The sequence below is a fragment of the Mustela nivalis genome, assembly GCF_964662115.1.
Source record: "Mustela nivalis genome assembly, chromosome: 6".
Classification (NCBI taxonomy): domain Eukaryota; kingdom Metazoa; phylum Chordata; class Mammalia; order Carnivora; family Mustelidae; genus Mustela; species Mustela nivalis.
In genome coordinates, this window is record NC_139025.1 from 5,914,960 (window position 1) to 5,939,400 (window position 24,441).

Sequence of the window (24,441 nt, forward strand, 5' to 3'; positions counted from 1 at the left end):
AAACATTTAAAAAATATAATTAATGGGGGGAGGCATGGGAAGAAACTGCTTCATGAGTATGAAGCTTCCTCTAGAGGAGGTGAAAATGTTTTGAAACCGGATAGTGGTTATGGTTGCACAACACTGAGAATGTACTCAGTAACACGGAATTGCAGATTAAGATGGTTTTAAAAAATAGTTAAAAAAAAAAAAAACTGGGGGAAGCAAAGATCTAATAAAGTTTCTTATTGCCTGAGGTTTAATTGTTTGATAAGCAGTAATAATCAATAGCCATTTTAAAGGAAAGCGTATCTGTAACTCAGGAGGGAAATTCCAGATGCGCCAGTCCTTGTATGCGCGGGTATGAGTCTGCGCGGAACAGAGGGAGGTGAGAGAAAACTGAAGACTGAGGAGGCCATGGACACGGAGAGCCTTAAATCAATGACAACAAAAAATAAGTACAAGTGGGGCGCCCGGGTGGCTCATTTAAGTGTCTGCCTTCGGCTCAGGTCACTATCCCAGGGTCCCAGGATTGAGCCCACATGGGGCTCTCTGCTCAGTGGGGAGCCCGCTTCCCCCTCTCGCTGCCACTCCCCCTGCTGCTCCCCCAGCTTGTGCGCTCTCTGTACCTCTGCCAAATAAATAAATAAAATCTTAAAAAAAAAAGAAGTGTGAACAGAGGTCACAGTAAGTTAGGAGTAGCAAGCAGGAGAATGAAAATAGAATGTATGATTTTGAATTTGTATTTTTAGAAAATTTAATATATGTACCCAGAAGGTGGGGCAGGAGAAAAAAAAAGGAGACAAAGCATTAAAAAACACATAGAGAGAAAATATAGAATAAGATAGCAGAAGCAAGTGCTATTACTCTCATCTCTCACTTTTTTCCGCTTGAGTACCCTCTGGAAATATTTAGGAAAATTATGTATCCTGTTGCATGTTTTTTTGGTGGCATCTGTAATTTTTCCTGAGATGGTTGCAAGGTATTTAACATTTAGAAACATTATACGTAGTATATGTGCATTAAGTATGTTGAATTTACTAATACAACTTAACATGGGAGCTTAAGCTCTTTTATTTTTTAAAAGTTTTTATTTATTTATTTGAGAGAGAGAGAGAGAGAGCATGAGCAGGGGGAGGGACAGAGGGAGAAGCAGACTCCCCGCTGAGCAGGGACCCAGACATGAAGCTCGATCCAGGATCCTGGGACTGTGACCTGAGCTGAAGGCAGATGCTGAGCTGACTGAGCCACCCAGGTGCCCCAGCTCTTTTTTTTTTTTTTTTTTTAAAGATTTTATTTATTTTAGAGAGAGAAAGTGTGCGTACAAGCTGGGGAGAGGCAGAAGGGCAGAGGGAGAGAGAGAGAATTTCAAGCAGACTGTGCTGAGTGCAGGGATCAGGACCTGAGCTGAAAACAACAGTCAATACCCAACTGACTGAGCCACCCCGGAACTGCTAAAGAGTTTATTTATTTATTTTTTTTAGATTTTTTATGTATTTATTTGACAGAGAGAAATCACAAATAGATGGAGAGGCAGGCAGAGAGAGAGAGGGAAGCAGGCTCCCTGCTGAGCAGAGAGCCCGATGCGGGACTCGATCCCAGGACCCTGAGATCATGACCTGAGCCGAAGGCAGTGGCTTAACCTACTGAGCCACCCAGGCGCCCTAAAGAGTTTATTTTTAAATAATCTCTACACCCGGTGCTGGGCTCGAACTCACAGTCCCAAGATCAAGAGTTGCTCACTCTTCCAACTGAGCCAGCCAGCCATCCCTAAGCATTTCAGTGGATGAAGGTCTGCCAGCAAACTGAATGGGCAGAGCCTGTTTACTCGGTCAAACTGTTCAGCCACATCAAGTCTACTTGCTATAAAAAAATTTCGACTAATTTTCCAACTCACACGTGCTTATATACCTCAGAGTGAGAGCACACCATCTCTGAAGTCTTTAATTTTAAACAGACAACCAGAGAGATGAGGTGTGGTGCTTGGCCATGAGTCGGGGGCCTTGCTGAAATGGAGGCTTCCCTCTTCAACATTCTCCACAGCCGCTACCCCTGCTCTCCGGAAACTCTCCTTCAGGGCCAACGCAGCCTCACACAAGTCCTCTGTTTGGTCTGCTGACTGCTGGGAGAGCCCAAGGCACTGAATCTTCCTAAGACTTGGAAAGGCAGGGACACCTGGGTAGCTCAGTGGGTTAAAGCCTCTGCCTTCGGCTCAGGTCATGATCCCGGGCTCCTGAGATGGAGCCCTGCATCAGGATTCCCTGCTCAGCGGGGAGCCTGCTTCCCCCCCCCTCTCTGCCTGCCTCTCTGCCTGCTTGTGATCTGTCAAATAAAAGTAAGATTAAAAAAAAAAAAAGATTTGGAAAGGCAGGTGGTGTGTCCTTCTGCTCGGGTGAGAGCAGAGGAATCCTGAAAGGTGGCAGGAGAAAGGGGAGGCAGCACGTCACAGGCAAGCTGCCGGACAGCTCCGTGTCGGGACGCAGGCGTGTGGGAGCCGCCACTCGGGGAATGGACCTCCTCACACAGTCCTTGCCCGGGTAGTCTCAGGAACACACGCGGCCTGGTCTGTGGCGGCTGCACTCACGTGATAGCAGGGACCTACCACAAATGGGTTAAAAAATCACTGGTTGAGAGACAGGGATTTTTGGCTTTGATAAAAAACAATGACCAGAGTCAAGCAGTTTACACAAGACAGTTAAAACAACAGGATAATTCAATAATGCAACTTCAAAAATGGAAAAGTTATAAGGCAAATATAAATAAAACAACACCATGTTAGCAATTCTGATATTGGACAAACAGAATTTAAGGAGAAAGACATGATCAAGGATCTACAGGAATATTAATTAGTAGGAAAAATAATCATGACCGTGTATGTATGTATTATAGATGCAACTCTGTAAAGTAACTGAAAAATTTGGGGGATAAAGAGTTAAATAAACAATCCTAGTGAAGACAAAAATACATGATTTCTTGGATATTTTTAAAAATAGAGAGATACAAAGTAAAAAAAAAAAAAAGTGGGAGCCATTAGCTACCCACTCAGCCCTTATTTTAAAGTTTATTTGTTTAAAGTTAGAAAACTCAAACTACAAAAGACGCAGAAGGTAACTTAAGGCCCCTTCCCTCCCCCCTGGTCCTCTCTCCCCAAACACAACCCTTGTTGAGCCCAGGAAAATGGAGTGCGGACTCCAGTTCTCAGTTCCCCAGCCCACTGCTGCTTTTATTACATCTCTGTGTCCCCTCAAGGAGGATGTGCTACAGTCAGTCCTGCTTTGGACAGAGGGACCTGAACAATGTAACACCTCAAACAGTGATGCATGAAGTCCAGGCAGAGGAAGCAGCCAGCCATTATGCGATAGGAGCAGAGCAGGCGAGTCTCTAAAGAGAAGCAGATCTGGGTGCCGGGTGGCTCAGTGGGTTAAGCTGCTGCCTTCGGCTTGGGTCATGATCTCAGGGTCCTGGGGTCGAGTCCCTCATTGGGCTCTCTGCTCAGCAGGGAGCCTGCTTCCCCCTCCCTCTCTGCCTGCCTCTCTGCCTACTTGTGATTTCTCTCTGTCAAATAAATAAATAAAATCTTAAAAAAAAAAAAAAAAAAGAGAGAGAAGCAGATCTGAGGTTGTCTAGGACTGGGGGAAAGGGCTGAGGGGAACCTGGGGAGAGACTGCCAATGCGTATAGTGCTCGCTTTTAGGGTAACCAAAATGTTCTAAAATACACTGTGTTGATGGTGGCAAGACTGGATATACTAACACTGTGGAATTGTACACTTGAACTGGGCGGAATTCCACGGTTTGTGAATTGTATCTCAATAAAGTCATTATTAAAAAATGCTCCAGGGGTGCCTGGGTGGCTCAGAGGGTTAAGCCTCTGCCTTCGGCTTAGGTCATGATCTCAGGGTCCTGGGATGGAGCCCTGCATTGGGTCCCTGCTCAGGAGGGAGCTGCTTCCCTTCCTCTCTCTCTGCCTGCCTCTCTGCCTACTTGTGATCGCTCTCTGTCAAATAAATGAATAAAATCTAAAAAAAAAAAAAAAAAGAAGAAGAAGAAGCTCCAGAGGCACCTTGGGTGGCTCAGTCGGTTAAGCATCTGACTCCTGGTTTCGGCTCAGGTCATGATCTCAGGGCCACGAGACTGAGCCCCGCATCAGGCTCTGCTCTCAGCGCGGAGTCTGCTTCAGATTCTCTCCTGCTCCCTCTGCCCCTCTCTGTGCCCCTGCATGTGCTCTCTTTCAGATACATAATTTTTTTTTTTAATGTTCCAAATGCAGATGGAAAATGCTTTCAAATGAATTATGAATTAACAGGGGGACTTTAGGATTGTTGGAGAATCATCCCACCATTTAGTCTCCCATTGGAAACAGTGCTCAGTAGAAAGGACCTCATCCAGGGTGACGGTTCTAAATTATTTCAGCTTTCCAGAAAGTGAAGAGAAAATACAATGAAGCAAGGGTACTTCTGCCTACAGAGCCCTCCCCAGAACACAGCAGGTGTAATGCCCGTGCTCAGGCTTCTGGGCGAGTCTAAGAACTCGATCTGACAACTACTCATTTCTCAAGCCATACACTGAGTACTTTAATGCTTCCAAACCTCCTGCCTCCTCTCAATGGTTTCTAGTGGTTTTACTGAGCATTTGAAGAAAACAGGACACTCAGTTAGATTTAGCTGATGACAAATAAAATCAATCCAGAGGAACATAATAATGAGCAACCATTTTTCATCAAATTACTGGAGTTTTTGTTTCTCAGAACTTTTTGTTGTAACGTAGGCAAACGGTCCACATGTTTAGTTTCAGACATAGGTCATTTGTACGACTCTAACACCTGTACAGATCTGTGGAATCCCTGGCACAGGAGACTGCCTCCATCCCTCCCCAAACTCCCTCCAGCTGTCCTGGGGTGGCACCCCAACCCCCACCCCCTCCACGTATTCCTGGCAGCCACTGATGTGTCCTCCAGAGCAGTCCCTTCTGGAGAGTGCCACACTGCTGGAAGCTACGGCATGTAACCATTTTTATGACAGCTTCCTTCACACAGCATTAACGCCTCTGAGACTTATCTGAGTTGCTGTGTTTATTCAATGACTTAATTTAGTCTTTTTTTGTTTTTGCCAGCTAGTTTTCTGTTGTATGGCTTATCACAAATTGTTTCTCCATTAAGTTCATGAACGCCTGAGTTGGTCTTGGCCATTATAAACAGAGCTGCTATCAACAGCCATGCACACACGTACAGGTTTTTATTGAATATAAGTATTCACTTCCATAGGGCAAACATAGAGGACTAAGATTGCAGGGTTAAATGGTTAATTTTATAAGAAACAGTTGCACTGTTTTCCAGAATGGCTGTACCATTTCCTTCCTACCAGCTGCTGCTCTGCAACCCCATCAGCCTCTGGTGTCCTCAATATTTTATTTCAGCCATTCTAACATGGATGCAGAAAGCTCGTTGTGATTTTAATTTGCATTTCTCTAATGACAGCTGGTGCTGTGCATCTTTCCACGTGACTGTGCGCCATCTGTATACCCTCTTCAGTGACAGGTCTACCTAAGTCTTGCCCATTTTAAAACACAGGGCTGTTTTCTTACAGTTAAGTTCCGAGGTTTCTTTACAAATTCTGAAGACAAGGCCTTGTGATATGCAAATGTTTTCTCCAAATACATTTCTTGTCTTTTTATTCTCCTAACGTCATCTTTTACAGAATGACAATTTTTAATTTTAATTTAAGTCCAATTTGCCTTACTTCATCTTCTGTGGATGGTGCTTTTGCTCTTATGCATGTGGGCTGCTTGCCCAGCCCCGTGGTCACGAGGGCTGTTGCAGGTTTCTGTCCAGCAGTGCCATGGCTGGACATTCAGGGTTAGAATCCATTTCAAGGTAGCCTGGGTGCGACGAGGGAGGACTGGGCCAAAGTTCCTTTTTTTGGCATATCAATGTCTGATTGTTCCCACTCCATCTGTTGACAAGATAGTATTTCTCCACTGAATGGCCTTTGCCAGCCATCAACTGACAATTGATTTCTGGACTTTTCCATCGAAGTGTCCAACATCTCCATAAGTCATCTTGAAAAATCCCCAGGCACGCTGGTCGGTACTGCACACACATCTCATGAGAACTAGACAACTAGTTCAACTAGACAGTGATGGGGTCCTTGACTCACCTATTTTGTGACGTAGGCTGTAGAGTATGTACGCCTTTCCGCGGGTTGGACTGCACATGGAATACTAAGATCAGTTATTGTTATCACAATGCGAGAGGTACTGGCAACCTGAAAACATTCTGGAAGGGGGACTGAGCTGATGAGGCCAACAGAGATCCTAACACGAGAGGACAGGCTGAGGAAAATGGGGCGTCTAGCCTGGAGACATAAATCGAAAATAACAACACTTGTTCTGGGCCTCTGAAATGGAGCTCCCTGGAAAGAAAGGGTCCTTCTTTCATGTGACCCCCAGCAGATGATTAGGGGCAGTGGCCACAAGCATGCACTGTGCTAGGTACTGGGAGTCTTGGGATGGATAAGATACACTTTTTCTTACAGGAGGGGGGAGCCTCAGAGAAAACTACTTTTGTTTGACATAGGCCATCCAGCCAATTGTAGAAGACTGGACAAAATGACTTGCTTTGATTTTGATTTTGCATGATTGCCAAAGATGGCCTGTCAGCTCTATGTTCAACAAATGATTCGTTCTGTCTTTGGGTCTAATGGCCAAATGAAAGTCCTGAGGTCAGGTGACCGAAAGAAATCTGCCCAAGGCTTCAAACAGTGCTTGCACAGCTGCATTTGCAAACCAAGCCTCCTGATGCTTAGATCAGGATTCTTGTTCACTATCTGTTAAAATTCTTAATCAGCACTGTGTCTGCTGAAAAGTAAACAACCCAATGCCTTCTTGCAAATCCTGTCTCCGGGCTTCCTCTGACCCTTTAGGTTTTCAGTCTTGCAGGCTCACTGTCTCAGAGGCCTTTAAAAGAGAAAAAGATCCCTCACTTTGAAATTTCAACCCTTGTTTTCAGTGACAAGATAAGAAAAAAAATGATATCAAATCAGACAGGTCTTTTCTGAAGATTTTATTTCTGCTCTGAGCTGCTTCTGGGTCACCTACTGCTCTAATTATGCTGGAAGTGAACCTGGCTTTCATGAGATTCGGATATGGCTGGAGGAAAAAGTTGTCAAAACTACTTAAGATCATCAGTGCTCACACTGGGCTCAGAGCATTCCAGGAATTCACCGATTCATTCCATAATTCATTCCACTGGTTAACCACAGACACACAGGGAGAGCAGACATCACTGACGGATTTAGTGGTACTAACATACCCAGGGCAAGACAGAGCAGGAAAACACTTTGGTTTAAGGCTAGTCTCTCCCCAAGCTCCTCACGTGAGCAGCAAGGAGCAGGAGAAAGGAAGGACTCGAGGTTCCCTGGGCCGCTTCTTCCCTTCTGAGCTGTGCTCCCTCCAAAGGGAAGTAGTGACTCCAGGGCTTCCCCGCGGACAGAGTTCTGGAGAGATCAGTGGAGATGACGGACAGGCAGAGGGCCTTGCACACCGAGAAGCACTGCACCCAAGTGAGAGATTTATCCATTTAACAAACATGTGTTGGGCACCGATTAAAGGACACGCATGCTGCCAAACACCAAGGATATCCAGTTCCAGAAAACAGATCCCTGCTCTCGAGAAGACAATGCGATGTGGCAAGTTCGAAGGTGAGAAGAGCACAGGGTGGGAGACTGAGGCTAGGCCTCGCCGGTCTGGGCAGGAAGAGAAGGTGACTGTGAAGACCGAGTATAGACAGAGAGGATTAAGGCAGGAGAGAGTGCACCAGGTTCCAGAAGGTATTTAATACTGGAAATGGTCTGCAGAGTGGGCACTGATTTTATGACCATGACCCCTACTGCGTCACAAAGCAGTGGCTTCAAGGAAGCTGTCTCACTATCCCACTATCCCACAACGCACAGCCCCTACAACAGAGTCACCCAACCCCGTGTCAACTGCGCTAGGCCGCGAAAGCCTGCTGTGAAGGAAACTGAGGCCCGCACATGAGAAGCAACTAGTCCCAAAGGCTGCAGTGGGTTAACGACAGGGCTGAAACCCGCACGCAGGTCTCCCGTGGCCCAGCATCTCAGACAGGTCTCCCAGGTGACAGGGGCAGGGGTCTGCAGCTGGGCAGCACGGGAAAGGAGCACAGAGGACAACACGGCTGACTGACGGGACAAGAAAAAGTCACGTCTCCATGCAGGAGCACCAGCACCAGACAGGGCCGCGAGCGAGGACGGCAGAGAGAAAGGGGGGACAGGAAGCAGCAGAGGAAGGAAGTGGGCAGCCGTCGGTCTATTTCTGCTCTCAGACAGAGCCCCCTCTCTCAGCTCTATAGCGATCTGCACTTGAAGAAGCTGGGTGCATCACAACCAGGGATGGGGCGAAGCAGAAATGAATATTCTCACTTCCTGGACCTGGAAGAGTGCAGGGCTTTACCCAAGGCCCCAGAGCTCTGAGGAGAGGGAGAAGTCCCTGGTGCATACCGCTGCAGGCGGCAGGTGCCTCGTGCCAGCGCCGCCCCAGACGCCTGCTCCTTGACTTGCCTGCGGTCCACAGGGGGCAGGACAAGTCTTGAAGGGACTTTGCCGTGAGCTCAAAGGAGAAACTAGGTACAGGAGGGCAGGCCCTCAGAAGCTGCGGAACCGACGTAGGAACAGAGAGGCCCTGCAGACTGGGCTCCACTCCCTGGGTCTCAGGACCAGGGATCTAATGGCAGGAGAGTCCCTGGCTAGTCTGGGCACCCCCGCCCATCCCGACAGTCAGAGCCAGAAGACCGCCCTCAGGAGCACTGCCCGCTCTGAATGGAGTCCATTCTATTTTAAAATTTTCTTGTTCTGAAGCCAATGACACTACTTTCAAGTATGGCCAACAAAAACCATTACTAGGAGGGCAGCTGCGATAGCGTAGTTCCTTAGTCTGGGCTGAAAGGAAATAAAATCACTTTGTTAATGAATTATTTTTCAAGAAACCGAAATCCTTAAAAAATCTTTGTCCAAAGTTTCCAGACTGCTGTTTCAAGCAGTTGCACAGATACCTAATTTAATTCCCTCTCATGCTGACATTTCTGTTTCAAATGGTACACCAACGTGTGGCCAGTGGTGGTGGTGGCCCGCAGGCCTCCAGATGCCTGCGGCAGGGTGCTGCGGGGCGAGCCCCGTGCTGGGCCGTGGGACACAGACCACACCTGCTCCAGGGCCTCTGGCAGCCCGGTCACCTTTCAGGGCCTTGCTCCCCTCCTCTGCCACATGAGGGACTGGGTGCGTGGGCCATCGGGGCACACCTGGTGTGGATGCCCCAGAACTATTCTAAGCCTCGACTGGTCTCAGTCTCAGTGTCTTCCCTGCTACTCTACTAATGAAGATTACATACAACAAGGAATGGGAAAGGCTCTTGAAAAGTAGACCACCTCACTGGCAAGAGAAGCTTGTTAGGGAGATGGGACGCTGAGAACTCTGCTTTATTAATCATAGTAACGGGGTCTGTACCAACGCTAGTGGACTCCCGCAGGGCCGTGGGCGCCAGTCCATCACTTAGGAAGCACACTCATGGGTGTGTCCAGAAGGGTCCTACACGGACGGCACCGTGAGTACTGAGTGGGACTGTCCCCATCTGCAGGAGATACACTGTTCCCGCCACAAAGCCAAAATTGTCCCTGTGGCCTCATTCTCACTTACAAGCTACGGGGGTCTTCTTAAAGAGGGGGAATTACGTTCCCTATGACCCTAGGTGTGCGTCCTTTGGGCAACGGCCACCATCTGGCACTCCTTTCCTAGCCTGCAGTACTCTCTCCCATCAGCTTCCGGTGGATTCCACTTCCAGCTCATCAGCCTCGATCTAGCTAACAACAGAGTTCAGGATTTAAAAATTCAGCAACAACAACAACAACAAAATCCCATCATCCAGGCCAGAATCTATGAACCGACGTATCTGTCGTTGACACATGCCACTAAAATCTTTCCTATTAACAAGAGGCACCCAGGTTTGCTGGCGTCTGCACACTGGGTGTCCACACACACAACACTCCAGCAGAAACTTCTCGAAGTCATTGGTCTCAGAGTCATCTATTAGACAGTGACTCAATGCAACTTCTCCCTTTGCCAGAGCCTCATGGAGTTCATAAACTGTCACTCATCACGAAACATTTCAGCTGTTACTAGTAACACCCCGCCTCTACTTTCACCCAATCTCCGTCTTTATAACACTAAGTTTGCCGACAGGAAATGTGCCCATGATCAAGGTTCTGCCCAAACTGCTTCAGAAGAGACACCGCTGGGAGCCCCGCAAAGGGCCTACACAGGGGCAGACACCCCTGCCACCTCCATCGGTGTCTGTCATCGTGGTTCTGTCCTCTGGGAAGCCTGTGTGGCGGCCCACGGCCAGCGCCTCTGCAGGGCACGGCTGGAGCTGGGGGAGTGCAAAGGGCTGAGGGGCTGGGTGAGCTGGCGCGGGGCCCATGCTGGCTCCTCTCTGCAGCCCCAGCCTGAGTGTGCTCAACCCACATTTATTTTCCCGAGATTCTGGTCAAAGCCGTCTGGACACTTTTCATGTGGGATCCAGGAGCAAGGGGCTGTTGTTCTGTGTGTTTGTGAACGTGTTTAAGCAAAATCTCTTTTTATTTTTTTTTTTTTAATTTGACAGAGAGAGATCACAAGTAGGCAGAGAGGCAGGCAGAGAGAGAGAGAGAGGAGGAAGCAGGCTCCTCGCTGAGCAGAGAGCCCGATGTGGGGCTCAATCCCAGAACCCTGGGATCATGACCTGAGCTGAAGGGAGAGGCTTTAACTCACTGAGCCACCCGGGCGCCCCACAAAATCTCTATGTTTAAGAAATGTTACATGTTGTAAAAATTTAAAAAACCTAAAAAGAGAATAAAACATCTCCCTCCGATCCCAGCTCCCTCAGCTGGAGGCAGCCAGAGGCACACGCTGAGAGATACTGTGGGTTCAGTTCCAGACCACCGCGATCGAGTGACTACTGCAACGCCGTGATGCCCACACAGATTCCGTTTACACTCTCCTGTAGGCCGGGAAGTGTCCAGCCGCACTGTGTCAAGAACAATGTACATACCTTAATTAAAAATACTTTATTGCTAAAAAATGCTAACCATCATTTGCGTTTGCAGCGAGTTATAATCACTGATCTCAGATCACCATAACAAATGTAATAATGAAAAAGTTTGAAATATTGTGAGAATTACCAAAACGTGAAGCTCTTGAAAAACGGCACCAGGAGACAGCAGGATTGCCACGAACATCCAATTTGGAAAAACAACCTGTGGTATCAGGGAACCGCAGTAAGACGAGAGGCGCCTGTGCTGGGTACGAGTACTGGGCACTCCTCTCATGCACATTCTTTCCCAAGTGCCCTGTGCACCCTCAAGCGTGTGTGTGTCCTGCTGCACACCTGCAGTGCATACATGGCCTGCTAAATATCTACAACTCCAACGCACAGCTCCCATTTGTGGCTTGTGCTGTCTTCGCTGGACAGCACTGCTCTATGTTCTCCAGCAATGAGTATCTAATTTCCACCTTATGAAATGTTCTATTTTCTGCAAATTAAAAGCAAAGCTTTCAGATGGAATTTTCTAAGTCGGCATTATAACTGGCACATGAAAAACTAGTTCACCAAAAATGCCAGGGAAAATACACTAAGTCAGATGTATTTATTTACGGGGTCAAAGTTCAGGGTGAAATCTGTTTGGCAATATCCAATTGAAATTGGAAATGTCACATCCAGGACATACCGCTAATAAAATTAAAAAAAAAAAAAGATTTTATTTATTTGACAGAGATAGAGAGAGAGAGATATGACAAGTAGGCAGAGAGTCAGGCAGAGAGAGAGAGAGGAGGAAGCAGGCTCCCCGCAGAGCAGAGAGCCCGATGCGGGGCTCAATCCCAGGACCCTGGGATCATGACCTGAGCCGAAAGCAGAGGCTTAACCCACTGAGCCACCCAGGCGCCCCTATAACCTCTTTTTAAAGACATTTACTGAGCTCCTTCTGTGTGCTGGGCCCTTCAATTTGTCATCATGATGTCCACTAAACATGAGGACCGAGGCTCAGAGAGCAGCTACAGCCCACTCTGAGCCTCCCTGAACCCGGGTCTGCGTACCACGGCACGCTCTGCCTCATTGCTCCCTTGGCTGACATTCTGCATTTTTTATGTTTGCATCACACTTTGCAGTCTACAAAGTACTTTCAGATGTATTACATCATTCAATTATCCAAACTGCTGTTCTGTGCAGTAGACGAGGTTATCCGTCACCATATTCAAAGGAGGACATTACAAGCCTGGGGGAAGAGCTTGCCCTACGGCTCACAGCTAAGTAGAGCATCATCTTACACCAGGAGTTCCGGAAAGAAGTTCAGTGTCTTTTCAAAAGTTTCCTCTCTGCTCTACCAACCGTAACTTTCTCCTTTTAATTAATACTGATTGCTTTCCTGGTCTCAGAGTTCAGTGGAACAATGGAAGGAGGGCCTTCACTGTCAGTAATAATCATGTTCATGTTCAAAGACAGTGCAACAGTTTCTAAACACATATTACTGTTTATTATACATTCTTCTACTATTACTGCAGCAATAGCACTGTGACCTTACAGCGTGCTCTCCTATCTATCATTATTATACACATTATTTGGTTTGCTGTGGAACCTGCGTGCGGTATCATACCAACCTGGAAGAGGAAGAAACTGAGGCACAGAACGACTTGCGGATCCAACAAACGAGGAAGACGGGCAGTAAAGGTCACAAACGGCGAAGCGGAGAAGCGCCGAAGAGAGACCTTTCCTCTTGGTCCCTAAGTGCTAGGGAAGGTGTCTGGCCAGCCCCACTTGGGTGCAGACTGGGGAACTGTAAAAGCCAAAGGACAGGAAGATCCATAAAAAGGCTTAATTTCTTGGGAATGAGCTGTGTTCACTGTGTGGGAGTCAGGTTGTGTTTTACCGTTTGGTTCTGTTTGTCCAGGTGAGCTTTCTGAAGAGCTGTGAGCAGCCACCCTCTGCCTGCTCTGTGCCCGAGCGCCGCAAGTCAAAACGAGTGGAAAACAGAACTAGAAGGAATGAGAATCCAAGAGGAACAGGTGTAGCCCGAGTGCAGCCCAAAGCGGGAGGCCGGTCTAGCCAGAGGGAGAGGACGCGGGCGGAGGAGGAACGGCCCGGTGTGTCACCATCAAGGAGGAAGGAGGAGCTCAGAAGAGGAACAAGTACAATAATTTCAGAGTGCTCAAAACCAAGCAGGACAGAGAAAGCAGAGAAACAAATGGAGATTGTGGGAGTCTGCAGAGGGGAGCAAAGTGCCTGCGTCGCGCCCACTCTGTGTGGAGGCATCAGGCAAGTGCGCTCAGGGGCCAGAGACCATCAAGGCCAAGCGCGAGGCGGCGGGGTCGGCCGCACCCCCAGACGCACAGCGAGAAAGAAGAGATGGGCTAAGACGCCAGCTGATTCCCGGCAAGGAAACCACTGGCCACCCCTGTGTGGGGGACGGGCCTCACCATGACTGTTTCTCTGGAACTTTCTCGCATGGATTTCCCGGACACTTCCGCTGCTCTTCTTCTATCTGTGCTGCACACCCACGTTACTCATTTTATCTCAAGTTCCACCTTATGAAGCCTAACAAGATTGTTGCAATCCGAAAATGACTGAACTTCATCTTAACCAATGGTGGGAAAGCCAGAAAACCTGAAATTATGGGGTAGGCGAGGACCCCTGTTTAAACAGCGTTTATCATCTGTGGGTTCTCCGAAAAGCCCGACTCTTCTTCACCATCTGTTTTTCCTGCACATCTCATAGCTCAGTCGGTGTCCTGGTTAATGATTATTTCCTTCTCTAAACTGTTACGTGAGGGGACAGTCCTTGCTGTATTTGACATAACCCAAAGGAAGTCGTGAAAGTATCAAGAAACTAAAACTTGCTACCGAATTTCTAATCCTTGTGGGTAAACACAGCCATATTCTTTCATGACAGCATCTCTCTCTCTCTCTCTCTCTCTCACACACACACACACACACTGAAATCCCAGGGCACACAGGGTCTGAAGTTGTGCCTGAGACCAGCCCAGACAGCTTCCCACCCCGGCTGGGGGCCTCTGCCAAGTCCTTAAGGATCTCAGTGGAGGTTCTAGTATTATTCTGTTTGAGCTCTTTATTTTGAGCTGTTATTAATTTTTCAATTAATAGAACTTATTAAAAAGAAAAAATGTTTAAAGGGGCAGGTGAAATGCAAATGTGTCACAGCCCTGGTGGTCATGACCAAATGGGCATTAAAGGGGTGGTGGTACTGGCCTACCATGCCCGTTGGCCTCAGTCCCTCACCGCCTCGCCCCTGCTCTTTGATATGGCAGGTCAGGGCGTTCATCCGTCTGCAGCCCAGCAGAGCTGGAAATGTCAGCCCAGAGAACAGCAGGATTAAGATCAGTTAGTCTGAGACCTGCTGTATTAGCTTTGCCCATGCTTAGCAATTCTTTCCACCGGCCACAACTTTTTTAAATTTCTGGTTTCTTCTCCTAATTCTACAGGGCATGCTCAGTATGGTGCTTTATTAAACGTACGGAGCTGGTCGCCAGTGCCTCTGGCTCCCTCAGCAGGTGCCCAGGATCCAGCCCTCAGCTCTCCATCCACAGGCATCCTATCCAGGGTTGATTTCTGCACAGCCTTCCCTGGTCCATACTTTCCCCGTGTTATGGGGCCAGGGAAGAAAGGCAACAGAATAGGAATTAGTAGATGTGAGTTCTAGTCCTGGCTCTGCTACTAACTTCCCTGGTGACCATGACCAAGTTTTGACCCTTTCTAGGTTTGTTCTCATCTGTAAAAGGGAGGTCATCTCCAACTAGCTGAGTATGGTGTCACTTAGTATATTGTAAATGAGCTCTGGGCACTTCATGGCTGAGTCAACAGAAGCTATCCCAGCTGCATCCTCAGGTCTAGCTCTGAATGGATAAAAGAAGATAACTATGTATTGCCTGGACACAGAGGGCACTTAGTGTCACCTCTCTTTCCCACTGGAAATGCCTCAGGGACCCTGAAAAGTGCGCTTCAGGAAAGTGAGAAGCAGACACTGCGTCTAAACAAGCTCTGAGCCAGAGCTTACCCAAGCGGCTCTGCTGGCTCTCAACCTGCCCTTCCTTCCTCAAAGCGCTCCCCTGCAGCCCTTCATGAGCTGTCCCTCAGATGTGGTCCTGAGTACCCTGAACAGCCTTTCTTCCTTCTAATGGTACCTTTCTTTCTTCTAATGGTCTTACTCAACTCAGGCTGCCATAACAGAACACCAGACTGGGGGGCTTAAGCCCCCCAGAAATGTACTTTCTCGCAGGTCTAGAGGCTGGAAGCCCAAGATCAAGGTGCCAGCAGGGCTGGTTTCCCCTAAGGCCTCTCTCCTTGGCTTGCAGATGCCACTTCACCCTATATCCTCTCACACCTTCTACTCTGTGTGCAAGCACTCCTGGCATCTCTTCTTGTAAGGACACCAATCCTACTGGATCAGGGTCCCACCCTCATGACCTCATTTAACCTTAATGACCTTCTTGATTAACCTATTTATCTGATTAATTAAGCTTCATTACCTACTTATCTACAAATATGGTCACACTAGGGGGTTAGGAGCTTCGACCTATGAATTTGGGGAGGACTCAATTCAGTCCAAAACAGGGTCCCAGACCACAGACCTCAGTTAAACATCCAGATGGATACAAAACTGTAAATATGGTCTGGCAATTCTGAAGATGGAAGGGATGGTCACCTCCCTGAAGAGAAAAGTGATAGAATTTTCATCTGCTCTTCATTTATCTTGCATAGTCCTGTATATATATATATATATATATATTTTAAAGGTTTTATTTATTTATTTGACAGACAGAAATCACAAGTAGACAGAGAGGCAGGCAGAGAGAGAGAAGAGGAAGAAGCAGACTCCCTGTGGAGCAGAGAGCCCAATGCGGAGCTGGATCCCAGGACCCTGGGAATATGACCTGAGCCGAAGGCAGAGGCTTTAACCCATGGAGCCACCCAGGCACCCCCAGTCCTGTATATTCTTTGGGATTCTCTAGGTTCTGACAGATACTAATGGGGAAAGATGGAATTTCTTTTTAGCGGGAAAAAAATAAATAAAGGCTCTGGACTAAGTCTGGCTTCAGCAGAGCCAAGAGCCTGAAGTACACGGTCAATGACGCCATGAGAACTCCATGTCTTTGGCCATCACCGACCTCTGCCTCCCTCTCTGTCAGCTTCATTCTCACTCTTCCTCAAAAGCTGGTGGCCAGGGACTTAAAATCCCTTGGTCCCAATAGCTCTTGATCCCAGAAAAACAAAACAAAACAAAACAAAACACAGGAAACACCACATTTCCTAACAGTCCTAGCCCAAGTGCCATTGAGGACTCTTGGAGAACAGACCTGCCCCCCAAATCTCCATGGCCAGGAGGCTCGGGCCCAGGGGTGTGCCACACCGAAGCAGGGGTGAGGGGCTAGGACCGTGCACACCACACAGACGCTCAGACTGCTGGGGGTGGAACGCTGGGCCCCTCCACCCTACCCTCCTCTCCAAATAGGCTGCTGCCACACCGTCTCTCTGTAGGCGGAAGAGCCGTGGTGGTCTAAGGAAGGATCTGCTCGCTGCTCACTTCTGTTTAATTTCTAGATCTTTGCACACCATCTTACCTATCAAGATGGTCTTAAACTCCTCCCTGTCTCTTTTGGCCAGGGCTAAGAAACAAATGACCAATCTGAACCAGGTAAAGAGTGCCCTCACCTCTTTCTCCATCAGAAGGAACTGCACTGGCATGCAAACTTGCTGCAAGTTTCTCTTCCCGACAGTCTTTGAAAAGAGGAAACATCAAGAGTAATTACATCAAGAGTGTGACACATTAGAAATTCCTTTAAAAAACACACACGCAGATGGGCACATCTGAGGAAATGAGCAGTGTTAAAAAAAAAAAATACCCAACAACAACAAAACCAACACATGCATGCTGTTGAATGAAATTTACCATTTTGGAACTGTCCAAAAAATTTCTTGCTGCCAGGGACATGTCAGAAAAATACAAAATAAACTGCCTTAGCAGTCCAACTTGGGGTACAACAAAGTGAATGAGAGCAACGTGGTTCCTGATTTTCCAACTGCATGATTTCATTAAACTCCAAAAACATAGAAACCAGCAAAAACACAATTTAGAAGGAAAGTTCAAGGAACAAAACGTCATTTTTTTCAAAGTATCATTTTTAAAGAAGATTCACTGTATGTCAATTAGATCCTGATAAAACTGAAAGAAAAAAAAAATCAGTTGTAATACACCAGTTATAGAACCCAGAGACAAAGAAGGCAAAATCCACTCACTCATCCAACAACTGTTAACTGTCCTTCAAACAGCTGGGAGAGGCCATGCTAAGGTACCAGGAAAGAAATGAACTGGTAAATAACAATTAAAAACAACTTAAAAAAATTTTTTTAAAAAGATTTTTATTTATTTATTTGACAGAGATCACAAGTAGGCAGAGAGGCAGGCAGAGAGAGAGAGAGAGGAGGAAGCAGGGCTCCCTGCTGAGCAGAGAGCCCGACTTAGGACTCGATCCCAAGACCCTAAGATCTTGACCTGAGCCAAAGGCAGAAGCTTAACCCACTGAGCCACCCAGGCGCCCTAAAAACAACAACTTTTGAGTTTCGTTGTTTACAAAGCATTTCTGCATCTAAAATCCCAATTATCGGGGTGCCTGGGTGGCTCAGTGGGTTAAAGCCCCTGCCTTCGGCTCAGGTCATGATCCTGGGGTCCTGGGATCGAGCCCTGCATTAGGCTCTGCTCAGCGGGGAGCCTGCTTCCTCCTCCCTCTCTGCCTGCCTCTCTGCCTACCTGTGATCTCTCTCTGTCAAATAAATAAATAAATTCTTTAAAAAAAAAACAACCCCAATTTTCCTCACAATGATCCCATTTTTACAGGAAGGGCAAGAGAGACCCCCAAAGAAAAAAAATGAATAGCCAATAAGAGCAGGACCCTGGATTCATGCAGTATGAGACTTCTTTTAACTTCTTTCACTTAACAGATTTTGCCCTGAACCGTGCCTCCCATTTCTAATTTCCAGGCTCTGAATCTCCCTCTGTTGCAGCACGATTTTCCAGAGTGTCAACTAAAAACCAAGTGTTAGGCAATAAAAGTTCCTTCATTACACGTATGTGGGAAAGCCAGAGGCAAAAGTCCCATCCCATGGGACTTCCCAGAGCCTTCGTGTTACTGTGTGCTGGGCTCTTCCAGGGGGGCTGGTACACAGTTCTTCTCAAACAACTGACCACGGAACTCCTGTCCCATGTGAAGCCTCTGTATGACTAGGATGGCAGTCAAAAGCACAGGTCCCAGAGACCGATGAGCTTGGGTTCAGACACCAGCTCCGTGTGAGGCTGCTTCTGTGATTCAGCTGGCGTGTGCCTCCGTTTCTGTTATCTGTGAAACAGCAGCTCTGTCCCAGGATCCTTATGAGGACAGTGGTACATGTGTTTATGCATAGGAAGTGCCGAGCAGGTTGCGGTGCTCATAGTTAAGGCTCAATAAAGGTGCCGTTTCATTTCCTCCGTGAAACAGTATATAAGACAAACATCGCTAGAGAACCTGACCGATTCTCCTTGTTTTACGAAATCAGGGTGGAGGCAGCTACGAAATGACAAAGCGAGCACTGGCTCTTTAGCGTGAAGATTCGGATCCAATTTCCAGCTTTGCCAGCTAAGCACAAGTCTGACACTGGGAAAGCACCCTAGCCTCTCAGAATCTACTGGGGTGCCTCCGAGGGGAGCCGGTAATGGTAACCCCCAGCCCGAAGGCCTACTGGGAAAACGGGGGGCGGCAACAGAAGGGCCTGCAATACACGCGCGGGATCTCGTGTGTACGGGAGTCAGGAGGGTCAGAAATATTTCATTCAAATACGTGAGGGCATTTTAAGCCCCACATGCATTTTTATTAGCTCATACACTTTTGTAAATCCCGACAGTTTTGGAAATCTACCACCTAGCACTTTCAGGCCTTCCTGCCGATCTACTGCCTAGACCAATTCTGCTCCTTCGAAAGCAGGTCCCACTCACTGGACTCAGTAGCTCTTTCCGAATCCGAATCAGGCCTCCATGCTGCCAAGTGAACAGACACAAGGAAGGCAGGAATTTTTTTTTTTTTTAAGATTTTATTTATTTATTTGACAGAGAGAGAGGGAAGTAGGCTCCCTGCCAAGCAGAGAGCATGATGTGGGGCTCGATCCCAGGACCCCAAGACCATGACCTAAGCTAAAGGCAGAGGCCCAAACCACTGAGCCACCCAGGCGCCCCCGGAATGGTCCTCTTTACTGCATGTCCCCCTCCAGGGCCTTTAACAACGACTGGCAGACGGCAGGAGGTTAAAGAGAAAGGTAATAAAAGGTGCGGAGAAGGCACGATGCACCCAGACTCCCTAAAGTGTGACAAATGGGAGGCAGCTGGAGCAAGCATTCTTTCTCCCTTCAAGTAACCCTCACTCTAGTCAAGCAAATAAGTAAGACTGAGAAAGATTAAATACCGGATTATGAGCGATGGACCTCAAGTGTTATACAGGAGTTTAGGAAGAACAGAGAAATTTGTGTGGATAAAGTGGTCAGGAAAGGGAGTGTGCACAGGGCTAGGTTTCAAAGGACTTCACGGGCAGACAACAAAGGCTGTGGATGGGGAAGCAAGGTGGTGCGTGCAGGGCTATATCCAAGCCAGGTCTGCTGGGGCAGCAGGAAGGTTCCTGGGAGCTGAGCTTTAGGAGAGCCTGCAGCAGGCCGTGGAGGGCTCCACGTGCAGGAGACGAGAGAAGCCGGACTGGCAGTGGACAGAGTGATCGCACAACCTGGTCCCCAGAGTAGTGGACACTTTCCCCTCCGTCCGCGGCCTTCTTGAAGCCGGTAGAGCCAAAGTCTTCGGTCAGGGCAGGGAGGAGCTGGTTCCCACTTGGTTCACGGCAGGATCTGATGATCATGAATGTTCCAACCAACAGCAGGAAAAGAGGCTATTGTCTACAGCAAAATGCGTCTACTTTCCTCTACCTTGGGCATCTCTACCTTCCTGACTTCAGTAAGCTGGAGAATAATAAAGCTCCAGGTCTTTGCTCCACTGGGGCTTTGGAAGGGCTCCAGGTTTCTGACTATAGAAGCATCCTCTCTCCGGGAAAAGGAATTTCATCACCGAGTACAAAGATTTCTCTAAATCAGAGTCTGCTGGGTGTTCTGGTCATCATAAAGTCCCCTCACCACACAGTTTTACTCCGCTCCCATCTCCCTCAAGAAGGCTCTATCTCGACTTAATACACAGCTTCTGAACTACTGCATCCAGGGAAAGACGGACACCAGGCCACAACTTGCGAACACTCACGAGGGCGCCCCAGAGGGCCCGTCTTCCCACGACTGGTCCCTTCCCGGCACCCCCGCATGCGGCCTGCGTACCAGTGGCCAACAGGGGCCGGGACCTTCGAAGATGGAGGAGCTCCCGGGTTTCTTGTTTTCTCCGGGGCTCCCCAAGGAAACGCAGGTCGCCTTCCCTTCCAGCGCTTGTGCCGACGAAGACGGAGGGACGAGATGATGAAGAACGCACAGCCGGATCAAGGGTGGCATTCCGCAGTCTCTGAACCCGCCGACGGAGTGAAAACATTCCTCTCGCTTGTAAAAAAGCACAAGATGAACTCCTCACAGCCAAACGACGAGTCGTGCAGTTACCGAACCCAAGAGAGACCACGAACCAGCGGCAGTTCAGTGCGGACCAATGCTGTAGTCTGTACCGGCCACACACACCGGCCACACCTGGGTTCCCGAGTTTTAACTCAGTGCACACCTGGGTTCTGAGTTCGTACGTCTCCGGGTCCGGGGCTCTCAACTTTCCAAAGCTCCCATATGGCCATCGTCCTATTCTCTCTGACCCCATCTCTGTAAACGAAATATGATTCTCTTTCCTGAGGGAACAAACTAAATCCCAGGCAAGACAAGGGACTTACCCAGTACAACACAGTATCCCTAGAGCTGAGGGTTTCCAGCCTCCGGAGCTCAATTCCTCCTGCAAACTCTAGCTGGGAGTGAGGGTGCCTCAGAATTACGGGCAGAGCTGACACAAGGCATGTGTCTCGGTTCTACGTCTGGAAATCTGGACTCGGTAGGGCTGAGGTGCAGCCTGGACCCCTGTGTTTAGACCTTGATGGGCCCTCTCAGTCGAGAACCAGCACACAAAATCCTCGACGTGAGGATCTTCAGTAGTTTCTCCTGACGCCCAACAGAACAGAAGCCCCTTTCCAACGTGTCCTGTCAGGTGGGCAACAACTCCTTCTTGTTAGAAAGGTGCTCGCCACTCTGTTGTCTGTAATTCACTCTGCTCCCCGCCCCCATGGAAGAGACCTCACACGTCGCACCTGTCCAAAGCAGCCCACGTTCCCTCAACAGCATTATTTCTGACGGCAGGCTCCGGAAATCAAGAGCTACAACCCCAAGGGGTACAAAACAATGAGTTCTCAGCTATGGCCGGAGCATGTGGGCACTGAAGGAATGTCCACACTCAGGGTGGGCTCCAGCTCTGCTAGCCTAATTAGACAGAAAGCACCAGACTCTCAGTCTGTCAACTGCAAGGAATTTAATGAATCTCTCAGACCAATGAACCTGTGAGCGGACCAAGCCTGGGTCCAGGCATGCAGCCGATCAGTCACATCATGGTTGGTTCGCTGTGGCATAAACATTTCAACCAACAGGGTTGGTTATCTTCCAAGGCCTGATTTCTGACACTATGAGTCTGCCCTCTCTGGGAGGTGCTCCATTCATGGTGTGGCAGTCCTCTCTCCTGGCTCCTGTACAATTTCTAGCCCAGGATGAGGGTCTAATTAAATGCTCTGTAACTTAAGGGAGATTAAAGAAATTAATTTACTGAGTATCTGCTAAGGCACCTTGCTAGAGGCTGCATGTAAGTAATGTCCTTTAATCAACAGCATAGCTCTGGTAGGTAGGCAATACCCCCATTTTACAGACAGGCAAACCAGAGCACAAAGGGTCTGAGTAACTTGCTCACGGTAGTTAAGACTAGTGGAGAAGCCAAAGGGCCAGCTCTGCTTCTCTGAATGTCACATACACCCTGAGGGTGAAAAGGGTTTACCTCCACAAAGTAGTGAACTTCAGGGCAGAAAGTCACCAATCGTGAAGAAAAGACAAAACAGACCTTGGTTACTCTGAGAAGGAGAAAAATCTCTGCTTTTCAGTCCAAGCGTGGCTGGGAGCACACACTGTAGCCCGCTCCCCATTCTGATTTTCATCCACCCACACCCCATACTTCTCCAGGACACACTTAAGACATGGTCCTCCTAAAAGTCCCCCTTAAGTCCATACAGCAAAACCATACCCTCCTCTTCCTCATGTGCCTCATCAGTGTCCCTAAGAAATTCACCTTACTTTTCCAAGTGCATTTGTCTTTGGCTACCCCACTCTGTACTGCTGGTGTTGGTTCAGCACCTTTTCAGGACAGTAAATGTCTGCACATTTGCAGTTTCTACTACAGCTTCTATTTAGTAAATGTTGAGGAAGTGCTTTTTCAGTGAACGGTCATCCTCCTTCCTTCCCAAAGACATGTACGAAGTGTTCAGAACCTACACAGCTGGGAGATGATTTTGCAAGTACCCTCCACAGCCAGCAAGAAGCCCAAGGATCCAGGCTGGCATCCTCTTCTGGGACACATTCCTCTGGGTAATGAGTCCAGTTTAAGTCTATCCTCCAAGTGTTGTTCCGTTGTGTTTAACATAAGAGATTATGACAATGCTAAGCAACAAAAAATGGGTAACGGAAATCAGGACTGTTTTAAAAAGTAACCTCTGGGCCAGTCATATATTAACTGATCAAGCGTCCACTAATTACAAAATAGAAAATACAAACATTATAGCAAAATTTTGTCATTTACATACTTCTTTCCTATATATTATCCTCAAAATAGCCCTTTTCCTATAAATGAAGTAACTAAGGCCTAGAGAAATAAAGTGACTTGCCCAAGATCACAGCTTTTAAGTTTATGTTATATAAACTGAACCCAAGCCTTTGGACTCCAGACCATGATATTGCCTCTCTTTGAGGAAACTCAACAATAATTTTAATACTTACTTAATAAGGGAGGATAGACTGATGCTTTTAAATATGTCTGCTTTGCCATTCAACAGCTAAAGTGTTTCCCAAAATAACGTTTTGCTGTGGCTAGTCCAGCACTAGGCAAAACTGTCAAGTCAATGCAATCTGTCCGTCCTTCCGCTCTCCTGTCCTACTTCTCTCTCCTGAACTCTCCCTCCTCCACTACTTCCTCCAACCAGGTGCTCCTGCTCTTGCCTGTTAGAGACCCACACAGCTGTGCGTTCTAATAGACCCTGGGGGACCACAGACAGTGTGATCACAAGCTCCTCTCAGGGAATGTGACGTACGTAATTCGAATTATCTTAATACCTGCAATGTCAATCTTACGGACAGTGTTCCCACTCACTCCTAAGTCGGTAGTGATAAAAGAGGATGGAGCTGTGCTCCCTGACTGCCAAGAGCTCAGACCACAGGAGGGCAGAACGGTGTGAAAGAAACACTGCTGTACAATCAACCTCTAGTAAGTACTGCAGAGAGCCGGGATGGAGGGTCGGAGGAGGCAGGACAAGGGGCGGTCTACTCCACCCTAGCTGGAGGGGTCCTCTCCTCCTGTTCTCTACTCTCCACAGACATGGAGGGGTGCCAAGAGCCAGGCGACAACCGGCTCCGGGCCCACTGGAGAGACTCAGGAAGGTGTGCTAGCTGGAAGACAGAAGGTCAGTTCATGCGATGGCATTGCAGGCTCAGAGTGTCTGGGAAGATGAACTGGAATGAAACTGACTAGACCTTGCTGGGTGACTTCACACAAATTACCCAACCTGTCTGAGGGTCTGTTTTCATTTCTTTCATTCATTTAGTAAGTATTTACTAGATACCTGCCATGAGCAACGCACTAGGGATATAGCACTGAACAGAAATAGATTTTTATTTTTATTAAAGATTTTATTTATTTAAGAGAGGGGGAGGGAGAGGGAGAAAGAGACAGAGAGGGCACAGAGGTAGAGGGAGAAGCAGGGTCCTGCTGAGCAGGGAGCCCGATGCCGGACTTGATCCCAGGACCCCAGGATCATGACCTGAGCCGAAGGCAGACACTTAATGGGCTGAGCCTCCCTGGCGCCTCTCAGAAATAGATTTTTTAAAACCCTACCTGTGGCACTTACATTCTGCTAAAGAGAGACAAACAATAAACAAACACAAAATTAAAATCCACAGCACATTGACGGTGGTATGTGGTCTGGTGAAAAGAAAAAGCTGAGTAAGGGGGCAGGGAGTGCCTGCTGGGGGGGCACCTTAAAAAGAGAAGTCGCGGCCATAACCGAGCAGAGACTCCAGGAGATAAGGAAGAACACCGCTGGAGCATCGAGAGCAGAGGCCGGGGGA

At 48.0% G+C, this 24,441-nt stretch overlaps 1 protein-coding gene across 3 annotated transcripts in view; it reads right to left on the reverse strand.

The window, feature by feature from the left end:
• Window positions 1-24,441, reverse strand: part of EVL (Enah/Vasp-like) — a 140,588-nt gene that overhangs the window by 74,087 nt on the left and 42,060 nt on the right. The window lies entirely within an intron of this gene.